The sequence below is a fragment of the Lynx rufus genome, unplaced genomic scaffold (assembly GCF_022079265.1).
Source record: "Lynx rufus isolate CCGP_SWC_20201006 ecotype Redwood Valley unplaced genomic scaffold, mLynRuf1.p SCAF_15, whole genome shotgun sequence".
NCBI classification, from domain to species: Eukaryota; Metazoa; Chordata; class Mammalia; order Carnivora; family Felidae; genus Lynx; species Lynx rufus.
Genome location: NW_025814829.1, coordinates 29,280,150 through 29,292,864, shown reverse-complemented (window position 1 = coordinate 29,292,864; position 12,715 = coordinate 29,280,150).

The following is a 12,715-nucleotide window of genomic DNA, read 5'->3' as shown; positions in this document are numbered from 1 at the left end:
TCCAACATGATGCAGGTTATTGTCCTGCAGAAGCATGTCCAAAGCATAGAAATGAAATGCAACATTGAGGGATGTGTTCTATATGGGGTGTGTGTGTATGTGTGTGTGTGCACTTGTGAACATATGGAGAGCAGGTGAGTGGGGGAAAGATTACAGGAGGGATAGGCTGCTAACCAAAGGATGATTTGGAAAAGGGAAAGAAGCAATACAGACAAAAAGATCATATTCTGAGACCTGAATGTGATAAAGAGCATTTGTGAAAAGTTTCAGAAAAGGCAACATGATGTGCAAAATTTCAGCATGAGTGTTAGCATTATTTTGTCCACATTGTACCAAGGACCTACATCTCACGGGGTAGCACTTCTCAGATTCCTCCCTGTCAGAGAGTCAGCAATATCTCCATCAGAGCTGGCCCTGTGTATACTCCAATGACACGGAAGTGTACTTTTGGGCATTATTGTACCTCAACAAGTCTGGATCTCGAGTTTGGGTCCCAGTCTGCCATCATCAGTGCAAACTCTGTGAAATTCTGGTTTCCCCATGTGGAAAAGGATCTGTGTTCTGTAATCTCTAAGACTTCCTCCAGCCCTGATATTCCATGGAGCTCTCACCATTTCACACTTAAAAAAAAAAAAATCAGTTCTTTCTTGACCTTTCCAACTCTCAACAGGGCTCTCCATTCTCAAAATCTGGATAGATTAGTTATCGATATGTCAGATCTAACTTGGCCAACTCTTGGGAGCATCTTCCTGTAAAGCATCACTTGGAACTTATTTGATCGCTTCTTTATTATCCACATAGGAGGGGCTGGCCAATTTTGTAGAGAGAAAACAAATATTGAGCTGAGCCAGCGTGTGGTTTTGACCCAAATACAATTCTTGAAGCTCCTCTCTTTCCCTTAAGAATTCCAGTACCCACTAATCATAGACACCAAAAAAAGGGGGCTCATGCCAAGATTTTCTCTCTGCCCAAAATTGGGCACATATGGAAAAGTTTATTCCCCAGGGCAGAGTTTCTCAACTCGGGCCGTCCGGACATTTTGGGCTAGATGGTTCTTTGTTGTGTGGGGCTGTTCTACGAGTTGTAGGATGTGGAGCAGCATCACCTGTTTTTAACCACTGGATGCCAATAGCGCTTCCTCCCCAGTAGCGACAACCCAAAGTGTCTCCAGACACCATTGAACAGGCCCTCGAGTTCACAAGTGTTTTGTTTGGGAACCACTGCTCTAGGAGGTTGTAGTCCCTCTTCCCAAAGTGAGAAGATTGATAATAAGCTAGGTAACATCCTCAGAAAGAAGCTGAAGAAAGTACTATTCATTCCTTCGTTCATTCAACTAACGGAGTTCTTACTGGGTATGTGCTACACTGTTTGGTTATTTAAATTCTCGCTTCTAGGGGCGCCTGGGTGGCACAGTCGGTTAAGCGTCCGACTTCAGCCAGGTCACGATCTCGCGCTCCGTGAGTTCGAGCCCCGCGTCAGGCTCTGGGCTGATGGCTCGGAGCCTGGAGCCTGTTTCCGATTCTGTGTCTCCCTCTCTCTCTGCCCCTCCCCCGTTCATGCTCTGTCTCTCTCTGTCCCAAAAATAAATAAAAAACGTTGAAAAAAAAAATTTAAAAAAATAAATAAATAAATAAATTCTCGCTTCTAGACTCCTACCTCTAACCACTTCAAGGCTGACGAGGCTGCTTTGACCCCGTATCCTCAGTTGTTACTTACGCCATGGCCACAATGGCCACTTCCGTTGTCTGTCATTCGAGCATCTCTGAGTGCCGCACCCTGGTCTGTCAAATGGGAATGATGATGGCATATTCCCGCCTGCCCACCCAGTTGTGTCAAGGGAAAAGAACATGGCGGAGGAAGCAATCTGAAAACTGTGAAGCACCGTACGAGGGAGAGAAATTGTTGTTATCATGATCATTATCCGTAAAACAGAATATCTGGAAAGAGAGCATTAGCACAAACTGCCAATCGAGCAGAGAGACAGCCAGCTGAGTAGCGAAACAATTACCATCCAGATTGGAGGCAGGAGAAGGGATTAGAGGAGAAAGGCACAGTCCCTTTGCTTATTTGGGGGCAACTAAATTCACTTCCTCCAGGAGTGGGAGCCTACAGATAGGAAGCCCAGGGTGGCTGGGAGCAGGGGTGCTCTTGGGCCCCGAGGGCAGAGTTCCTTGGTGGAGCCTGGGGCTCGGGCTTCCAAGGGCCATGCTTCTATGGGAAGGGATAATCAGGACGTTAGTCCGTTAACATATAGCAGGTACTTCCTACGTGCCAGGCACCATGCAAGGATCCTTCCTCAGAATGTTCTTTATAAGCCCTGCATCTAGAGGGGATGGTGGCAGTCTATGCTGTTCTCACAGCCCAAGTGGGCATGTTTCTGCTGGACGTCCTGCCTATGCCACCCTAGTAGTCCCATGGAACATTTCTACATTCCATAAGGGCAAAATTGGTGGGTTTTGCAAACACTAGAACACGAAACAGGATGGTCCGTGAAATCACTCCTGTACAGTTATGAAGCACATGTCGTGGTTCCGTATTTTCTAACGGTGATGATGCGCAGAAGCATGTGTGCGATGCTGAGTACGTAGCAGGTACTAACCTAGACTCTTTAAAGATCCTTCATTAAGTAACACAAACTAACCGTGAAGATCGATACGAACACCATCGCATGGAGAGACTCGCAACCCTTTCTCACTACCAAACCATTTCCATGGCCCTATGCCTCGGGATTTTCAATGAGAGGGAAAAGCAAAAGCATGTCCCCAATGGGCAACTGTCCAGGCAGCACCCGGAACTCTTACTACCACGCACGGCCGGCCGTGGTGCAAATGACCGCGTGGCATTCAGCGGACAAGCGGCAGGAGAAGTGACGGCGGGTGAGGCTAGAAGGTGCACCGTGTGGCGTCCCTGGCTGGCCGGATCAGAACCAGTGGGCAGCAACCACGGGAAGAGAGACAAGGGCAACTTGTCAGCAAATCCGAGGTTAGAAACTCCGAGGGCAGCTGGAGAAGATATCAGTTTACAAGACACCGCAGAGACTTCCCCTCTTCCACTCAGGCAGAAATTTTTGGGAATGAGTCTTGTCATGATTCTTTGAGCAGGAAGAATATAATTTAATAATTCTTGCTTGCTTGTGTGCGAAGGCACATGACCTACTAACGGGACCATCAGAGTCCCGCGAAGAGACGTTCTCTTCAGCACTCAAGGAAATCGTTCTACCTCCCTACAAGAGCAGCACGGTGCTCCAATGACATTTATTTATGCTCTGCCCCCACTCCTGACTAAGGAGACCATGGTACCCAAGGATCTTAGTTTCCTTCGTAGAGAACTAGTAAACACAAATCAGTCCAGGACCTGCAAGTTGTCATTTTTTTTTTTTTTTTTTTGGACTGAGGTCAAGCCCTTCTGTCCAAGGCAACAAACATTTCATTTTTGCTAAGGCAAAGTAGGAAGGAGAAGCATCCTTCCCTGATGTGCTGTTAGCAGAAGGTGGTTTAAGCCTGAAAGGATGGCTCCATTCGTCGTGGGCATGGCCAATGCTCTGAATGTTTACTGCCCTGACTTGACCAGCAGACTCCGGTCAAAGGAAACATCTTTGGCCGCTACAGATTCCCTTTTCGACCAGATACCGTGTCTCCCACATTTAAAACCACCTAGAAATGTATCTTACCATTTGTTATAGTTCCCCGCGTCACACAATTCAGTTTAATCCGTAAAGCCACCGAAGACAGGCATTATTATTAGAACCCCCCGTTTGACAACGGATAAAATGAGGCCGTGGATGAAAAAATGACATTCTCGTGGTCAGGAAGCAGCACAGCACATTCTCACCATGCGTGGTCTTTCCAAGTCTGAGACTCCAAAGACCTTGAACTTCCCGCTTCGCCACCCTGAGCGCATTTCTTGGCTGTAGGGTTGGTCATTTATTTCTTTGGGGGCCAGTTCTGCCTCATCCGCCAACAATGCGATTCCTTCCATGGCAGCAGCTGGCTTTGGTGGCTCCTGGGCTCCCATAGCCCCCACTCCCCCACCCCCACGGCTGCTTCTTTCACACTTTCACATCGAGCTACCAGAATGGTGCCTGTGGCTCCTGGTGCACCTGCTTGAGATACCAAAAGCACCCAGGAGCCTCAGAAAGGGGACGGTTGTGGCACAAAACTTTCCGACGCCGTCGGATATGGGGTCTGTCCTTTTTTCACCTTCTCTTTTCCTTCTAAATTACTCTTGATTATGCAGCATCTGGTTCCTTCTGAGATGCATATGCTTCTCCCCCTAAATCGGGATGCCTGTCGAGTAGCCCATACAGAGAGCTGCATACAAATACACAGCTGAAAGTTGTCTTTAGAAGTCCTCCATAAATCAGATCCACAAGCTCAGCTAGCTCATCCCTGGAAGTGGCAGATAGAAGCACAGGCAAAAATGCCAGACACCCCCCCCCCCCCACCCTCCACCAAGTCAGCCGATAGCTCAGAAGCTTTCTTTTGCTCTAGGTACTGGCAGCAGGCAAGACAAATAGCAAGGAAACACGTCTCGGTCTTTCCATTGGATGGATCTGCGGTCTTCCTGGCAGTGGAAGAAAAAGGGAAGCTGGGGTGTCAGGATGAGGCCACAAAAGTCAAAGAGGGAGGATCAGATGATGTTCTCATCTCAGTCAACCCTCACGTCGGTATTTCTGCGGCCCCCCCTTTTGCCATCCTCACTCTGCCTCTCCGTAAGTTACTAGTGTTCTCCTGTGAGGCCTTAAACCCCTCCTGCTATGAGGTCCTTCTAGACATAGTCTCTTTCTTACTCATCTCGGCCACGTACCTTACACATACTTAGCATTGAAAACGTTGGTAGAATTAATTTGAGTTAGATGATTGGACTTGCGTTGGTGGCCAAAAGAAAATTCGGAAAATAAAGAAGTAATTATTAAAACCAAGACACCAAGAAGGCCTAGTGCGAGCCATGAAATGCTGTGGACTAAAGAAACCAGCCTTTCTTTGAGAGCATAAAGAGAAGTTTTCGCCAACCTCTTTCTCTACCAAATGGCTTTTGGGGGTGGGGGCACAGACAGCCCTGAGAGCCAGCACCGGGATCCAACAGGGAATCCTATCCAGGCCAGGGTGGGGGTTTTTCCTGCCTATACTTTTAGTATGTGGAGCCAAAGGGCAATCAGAGAAAACAACCCTTAATGCAAGCCAGAAACTTTAAACAGATTCTCTTTGCTTTTACCACTTTATTGAGGTACAGATGACGTACAATAAAATGCACGTATTTAAGGTATGCAATTTGATAAGGTTTGACATATGAATACACCAATAAAATTATCACCACAAGAACATATCCATTTACCAACCCCCCCCCAAAATTTCCTTGTGCCTTTCCTACCCCGCCCCTCCCCAGGCAACCAGTAACCTGTGTTTTTTGGGGGGGTTTTGGTGCTATAGATTTGTTCGCATTTTCTACTATTTTCAAATCAATGGAATCATGCAACATGTACTCAATGTTCATTCCGTGATACTGTTGGGTAGTATAGAGCACAACTGGTTTATCCATTCACCTGTTAATGAGCATTTGGATTGTTTCCAGTTTTGCACTATTACAAATAAAACTGAGTATAAATATTTACGGGATATACAAGTTTTTGTATGGACATGTGTTTTCATTTCTGTTGGGTAAATACCTAGAAGTGGAATAACTCAGTCATGCGGTAGACGTATGTTGAACGTTCAAGAAACTGCCAAGCATCTTTACAAAGTGTTTGTACCATGTTATATCAAGCAGCGGTAGTATAAGAATTCCAGCTCCACTAAGTTCTTGCCAACACTTAGTCAATCATCTTAATTTTAGCTATTCTAACAGGTAGTGAGCGATACATCATTGTGGTTTTACTCCCCTTTTCCTGATGACTAATGATGTTGAATATATTTTCATATGCTTATTTGCCATCTGTGTATCTTCTTTGGTGAACGTGTATTCAAATATTTTGCCCATTTTTAAAAGGAGGTTGTTTTCTTCCATATTATTGAGATTTTTACAAGATCAACGCTGTTGAAGACTCATTTGCATACATTTCCATGAAGTCTGAAGAACTTCCAAATCCCACTAGCTTCCACCATGATCAACATGTAGAGCATGCCCATCGCCCAGAAAGTCCTACCTACTTTTGGAGGGTCCATCCCTCTCCCTTCAGTGCTTATCCTTTTTGAAATGACAGGCTTATTGAGATATAAGTCATATACCAAGCAATGCGCCCATTTAAAGTGTACAAATCAGCGGATTTTTAGTATAGTCCCAGATTTTGGAATGTCACCGTAATCAACTTTCCGCATTTTCAACACCTCAGAAAGAAACTCCATAGCCATCAGCAGTCACTCCCTACCTCCGCTCCTCCTTCCTCTACTCCCCACCACCAACCACTACTTTATTCTCTGCCTCTGTAGACTTGCCTATTTATGGACACTTCATATAAATGAAACCATATAATAAGTAGCCTTTTGTGATTGGCTTATTTCTCATAGCATGTTTTCAAGGTTCATCCATGTTATAGCATATATCAGTAGTTCATTTATTTTTATTGCCACAGCATATTCTGTTATAGATATGCCACATTTCATTTATCCATTTATCAGTTGATGGACATTTGGCTTTTCGTTTTTTGACTATTATGTATAATGCTTTTATGAATATTTGTCTACAAGCTTTTTTGTGGACTTTTATGAAATCATAGAAAACATACGTATTGGTCTCCCTCCCCCGTTCCCGGTGCAGAGCTTCTGAAAGCTTTGTAATTTTCTAAGAGTCGAAAGAGCTGAAGGCATCTCTTGGTCTCATGTTTGGGCTTTGGCCTTATCACTGACACAGGGCTCCTAAATGCCTTGACAATTCCTAAGTGCTAAGAGCACTGGAGCGTCTTCTGTTCTAATAAGGAGATTCAGGGGTGCCTGGGTGGCTCAGTTGGTTAAGAATCTCACTTCGGCTCAGGTCATGATCTCATGGTTCATAAGTTCGAGCCCCATGTCAGGCTCTGTGCTAACAGCTCAGAACCTGGAGCCTGCTTCAGATTCTATGCCGCTCTCTCTCTCTCTCTCTCTACCCCTCCCCGACTCATGCTTTGTCTCTGTCTCTCAAAAATAAATAAACATTAAATTTTTTTTTAAAAAAATGACACTCTGATTAGGCTCCTGGATGTAGTCTGGTCCCATAGAGAGCCCATGCCATAATTAGAAACTTGGAATTTTAAAAGGTCCCCCCCGCACCCAATTTTCCAGAGTAGGGAGAAGGGCTGGAAATGAAGCAAATGATTGGTCATGCCTACATGAGGAAGCCTCCCTGAAATCCTATGGGGTTTGGTGAGCTTCCAGATTGGTGAACACGTTCACAGACGAGGACAGTGACATACCCTACCTTCATGGGGACAAAAGCTCCTGCCCGAGGGACCTTCCCAGACCTCATCCTATGCATCTCTCCATCTGACTATTCATCTGTATCTTTTGTCATATTTTTGAAGAAACAGGTAAACATAAGTAAGTGTTTCCCTGAGTTCTGTGAGCTGCTCTAGAAAAGTACTCAAATCCAAAGGGGGAGGATATCATGAAAAACTCCGGTCTGTATCCAAGTCTGATAGATGTTGTGGGTGACCCGGGGACTTACCACAGTTGACCCTTGAATAACACAAGGGCTGGGGTGCTGACCCCTGTACAGTCAGAAATCTGTGTATAACTTTTGACTCCCCATAAACTTAACTACTAATAGCCTACTGTTAGCCTAACGAAAACATCAAACAGTTGACTAACACAAGTTTTTAGTATACTGTATTTTTAGAATAAAGTAAGCTAGAGAAAAGAAAATGTTATTAAGAAACTCATAAGGAAGAACAAATATGTTTACAGTGCTGCACTGTGCTTATCAAGAAAAAAACCTGCATGTAAGTGGACCCATGTGGTTTAAACCAGTTTTGTTTTGTTCCAGGGTCAACTCTACCTGTGATTGGCCTCGGAAGTGGGGGGCAGTCTTGTGGGACCGAGCCCTCAACCTGTGAGATCTGACACTACCGTCAGGTAGATAGTGTCGGAATGGAGTTAAATTGTACGACACCCAGCTGGTGTTATGGAGAATTGCTTGTAGCTGTGGGGAACTTTCCCACACATTTGGTGACCAGAACTGCCAGGAGTCCAGTGTTCTGTGTGAACGTAAAAGAGACATAGGAGGGAGGACTGGTTTTTTCCAATACAATTCTCTTTTATTTGTGTGTGTGTGCGCATACCTAGGAGAGGGATTGCAAGGCCATATGGCAATTCTATATTTAACATTTTTTTTCTTAGAAATTGACAGACTGTTTTTTAAAGATCTGTACCATTTTGCATTCCAACCAGCAGTATGTGAGGTTTCTGATGACTCCACATCCTCAAAGACCCTTATTATTATCTGTCTTTTTTATTACAGCCACCAGGGTGGGTATTAAGTGGCAACTCACGGTGGTTTTTATTTGCAGGTCTCTGATGGCTAATGAGATTGAAAATCTTTTCATGTGCCTGTTGGCCCTTTGCATATCTTCTTTGGAGAAATGTCTATCAAATCCTTTGTCTATGTTTACACTGAGTAACTTATTATTATTATTATTATTGAGTTGTAAGTGTTCTTTATGTATTCTAGATACAAGTCCTTCACCAAACATAGAATTTGAAAAAAAGTTTCTTACGGGTGGTTTTTTCACTTTCATGATGGTGTACTTTGAAGAAAAAAACTTCTCATTTTGTTGATGTCTTATTATGGAGATTTAAGAGTTCTATGCAGACATATGTATATATTCTACATATATATTATTTATCTTTATATATACTTTGTACACATTTTTTCCCAATCTGATTTGTCTTTTCATTCTCCTACCAGTATCTTTTGCAAAGCAGAAGTTTGAGTTTTCATAAAGTCCAATTGATCAATATGTTCTTTTATAGGTTATCCTTTTGGTATATTATCTCTGAAAATTTGCCTAATCCAAGATCGCAAATATTTCATACTATGTTTTCTTTTAGAAGTTACCTAGTTTAGGTTTTACATTTAAGTCGATGATCCCTTTGAGTTAACTTTTCTATATCATGCAAAGTATAGATTGAAACTTATTTTTTTCTTTCTCCTTTCCTTCTTTCCTCTCACCCTCCCTCCCTCCTCCCTCTCTTTCTCTTTTTCTTTCTTCTTTCTTTCTTTCTTTCTTTTTCCTATAGATATTCCATTGCTCAGCATCACCTGTTAAAGACTATCCTTTCTCTACTTAGCTTCTTTTTAACCTTTGTCAAATAACTTGCCCAGATATGTGTACGTCTATCTATAGATTCTCTCTTATTTTCCATTGATACATATTTGTCTATCTTTAAACTAATATCACACTGGCCTGATTACTGTAGCTTTATTAGCCTTGAAATAAGGTAGTGTGAGCCTTCCAACTTTGTTCTTTTTTAGAGTTATTTTGACTATTCTATATTCTTTGCATATCTAGTGAATTTTAAAATCAGTTTATCAACTTGTACAAAAAAAACCCCACTGGGATTGCACTAAATCTGTAATCAAATTAAAAACATTGACATTGTAACACTACTGAGTCTTTCGGCACATGGCAAAGTATATCTCTTCATTTCTTTAGGTCTTTAACGTCTCTCAATAATCTATTGTAGTTTTATTGTGCAGATTTTTTGTATCTTTTATCAGATTTGTCACTATTTCATATTTTTGATATGATTGTAAATGTTACTGTAGCTTAATTTCAATTCCATTTATGTATTGCTAGTGTATGAAAATGTAACTGATTTTTATATATTGATCTTATTTCCTAAAATCATGCTAAACTTCCTCGTTAGGTCTAGTATTATTTTTATAGATTCCATCAGAGTTTTCTGTATCAGTGGTTCTAAACTAGGGGTGGGTTTTACCCCCTGAGGGTCATGCAGTAATGTCTGGAGACATTTTGAGTTTTCATGCCTTGGGTTCAGGGCATGGGCAATAACACTGGCATCTAGTGGATAGAGGCTAAGGTTACTGCTAAACATCCTACAACGCACAGGACAGTCCTCCAAAACAAAACAAAAAAAATTATTAGACTCAAAATAACTAGCAGAGATTGAAAAATAACTGTTCTAGATAACAAACATATCATCTGCAAATAAAGATTTACTTCCTCTTTTCCAGTTCTCATGATTTTCACTTCTTTTTTGCCTGGTTGTGCTGGACTAATCTCCAATGTTAAATAGAAGAGGCGAGAGAAAGCAGACATATTTGTCTTGTTATTGATTCTACGGGGAAATATTGAGTCTTTCACTATTAACTATGATGTTAGTTGTAGGTTTGGGTTTTTTTTTTTTTTTGTAGATGGACTTTATCAGGTTGAACACATTCCCTTCAATTTCTAGTTTGCTGAGAGGTTTTTAAGGAAGAGTTGTTACATTTTGTCACATGATTTTTCTGCCTTTATTGAGATGATCATATAGTTTTTTGTCATTAGCTTGATGATATGGTGAATTACACTGATTAATTTTCAAATGTTAAGCTATCTTCACTTCCCTAAGATAAATTCCACTTGTTCAAGATATTATTCTCCCTTTTTATATTGTTGGATTGGATTTGATGAAAATCTGTTTATAATTTTTCATCTATTTTCATAAGATATTTGTCTATAGTTTGTTTGTTGTTGTACCTGTCATGTCTTTTTCTGGTTTTGGTATCAAACTAATACTGGCCTCAAAAAAATGAGTTAAGAAGTATTTTCTCCTTTTCAATTTTCTGGGCACTTTATGTACAATTGGTCTTATTTCTTCTTCACGTGTTGGAGAGAATTCATCAGGGAAGCCCCCGAGCCTACAGTTTTCTTTGTGGAAAGATGTTTACAGATTCTATGTCTTTTTTGGCATATGGCTACTCAGATTATCTATTTTTTCTTGATGAGCATCCGTAGTTTGTTCTTTTCAAGAAATTTGTCAATTTCATAAGCGTAAAGTTGGCCACAATGTTCCCTCATTACCCATTTATTATCTGTAGATTTGTAGTGAGGTCACCTCTCATTTCTAATATTGGTAAGTTGTGTTCTCTCTTTGCTTCCTGAGCATGCGACTGGTTCTTGGAGATTGATAAAATTGGAAAACCTCTAGCCAGACTGTTTTCTACTTTGGTGATTTCTGTTTTGATCTTTATTATTTTCTTTCCTTTTACTCTAGGTTTAGATGCCCTTCTTTTCCAAGTTTTTTTATAACACAGAAAGTGAGATCATATGATTTTAGACTGTTCTTTCTTAATATAGATGCTTAGTGCTATAATTTCTTCCCTAAATACTGCCATAGCGCATCCCACAAATTCTAATATATTATATAGTTATTTTTGTGCAATTCAAAATATTTCTGATTTTGTCTTTGACCAATTAGTTATTTAGAGGTGCATTATTTAGTTTCTAAATCTTGAGTGATTTTTTACGTATCTTTCTTTTATTGATTCTTCATTTAATCTATCGTGGTCAGAGAACATATGTTGTCAGGCTTGAATTATGTTAAACTTATTGAGACTTGTTTTCTGGCCCCAAATATAGTCCATCTTAACAATCCGCAATAGCAAGCAAGCCTCCAGCCACAGGACAAGCATTTAAGGGTAGGCTTCTGCCCCTAAGAAAAACTTGCCCATGCTCCATGTATACATAAAAAGAATATATATTCTGATGTTATTGGGTGGGGTTGCTCTGTAAATGTAAGTCAGTCCAATTGGTTGATAGCATTGTTCAAGTCTACCTTGCCCTTGTTGATTTTCTGAGATCTTTAACATTGTAGTTTTCATCGCGTTTAGAAAAATAATTGTCAATTCTGTCTCAAAATATGACTTTGACTCCCCTTTCTTTTTCCTCGGGGACTCCAGTCACATGCATATCAGGATGCTTGAAGTTGTCTCACAGCTCTTTCTATTTTTAAGTTCCTTTTTTCTCAGTGGGTTTCATTTTGGGTAGTTTCACTTGCTATGTCTTCATGTTTAAAAATCTGTTCTTCTGCAATGTGTAATCTGCCATTAATCCTATCCAGTGTATTTTTCATATCAGACATTATGGATTTTATATCTAGAAGTTCAAAGTTCCTTTTGGATGCTTCATATAACTTCCATGTTTCTGCTTAACTTTTTGAACATATAAATACAGTTAAATGATTGTTTTATTGTCCTTGTCTAAATCTATTATCTATGTCATCTCTTGATCATTTTTAATTGATTTATTTTTATCACCAGATGTCCTATTTCCCTGTTTCTTTGTATGCCCGGTAATCCTTTATTAGATTCCAAGCATTGTGAACTTTATTTTGCTGGGTGCTATATTTTTAAAATTCTGTAAATATCTTTGAGCTTTGTTTCCAGGCAGAGTTGAGTTACTTGAAAACAGTTTTATCTTTTTCTGTCTTATTTTTAAGATGTGTTAGGTGAGACCAGATCAGGGCTTGGTCTAAGACTAATTATTTTCCACTACAGAGTCAAAACCTTCCTGAGTAGGCACCCTATGCCTTATTAAATATGAGTTTTTCCAGTCTGGGTAGTAGTAATGGGCACCATTTGCAACCCTGCATGAGCACCCAGCACCATTGTCTCTAATGCTCTTAGATGACTATTTCCTGGCCTCGGGGATTTTCCTACCACACATGTGTTAATGAATACTTTGCTAACTACTGAAGAAAGACCCTCTGCAGATCTCTGGGATTCACTCTCTGTGTCTCTTTCT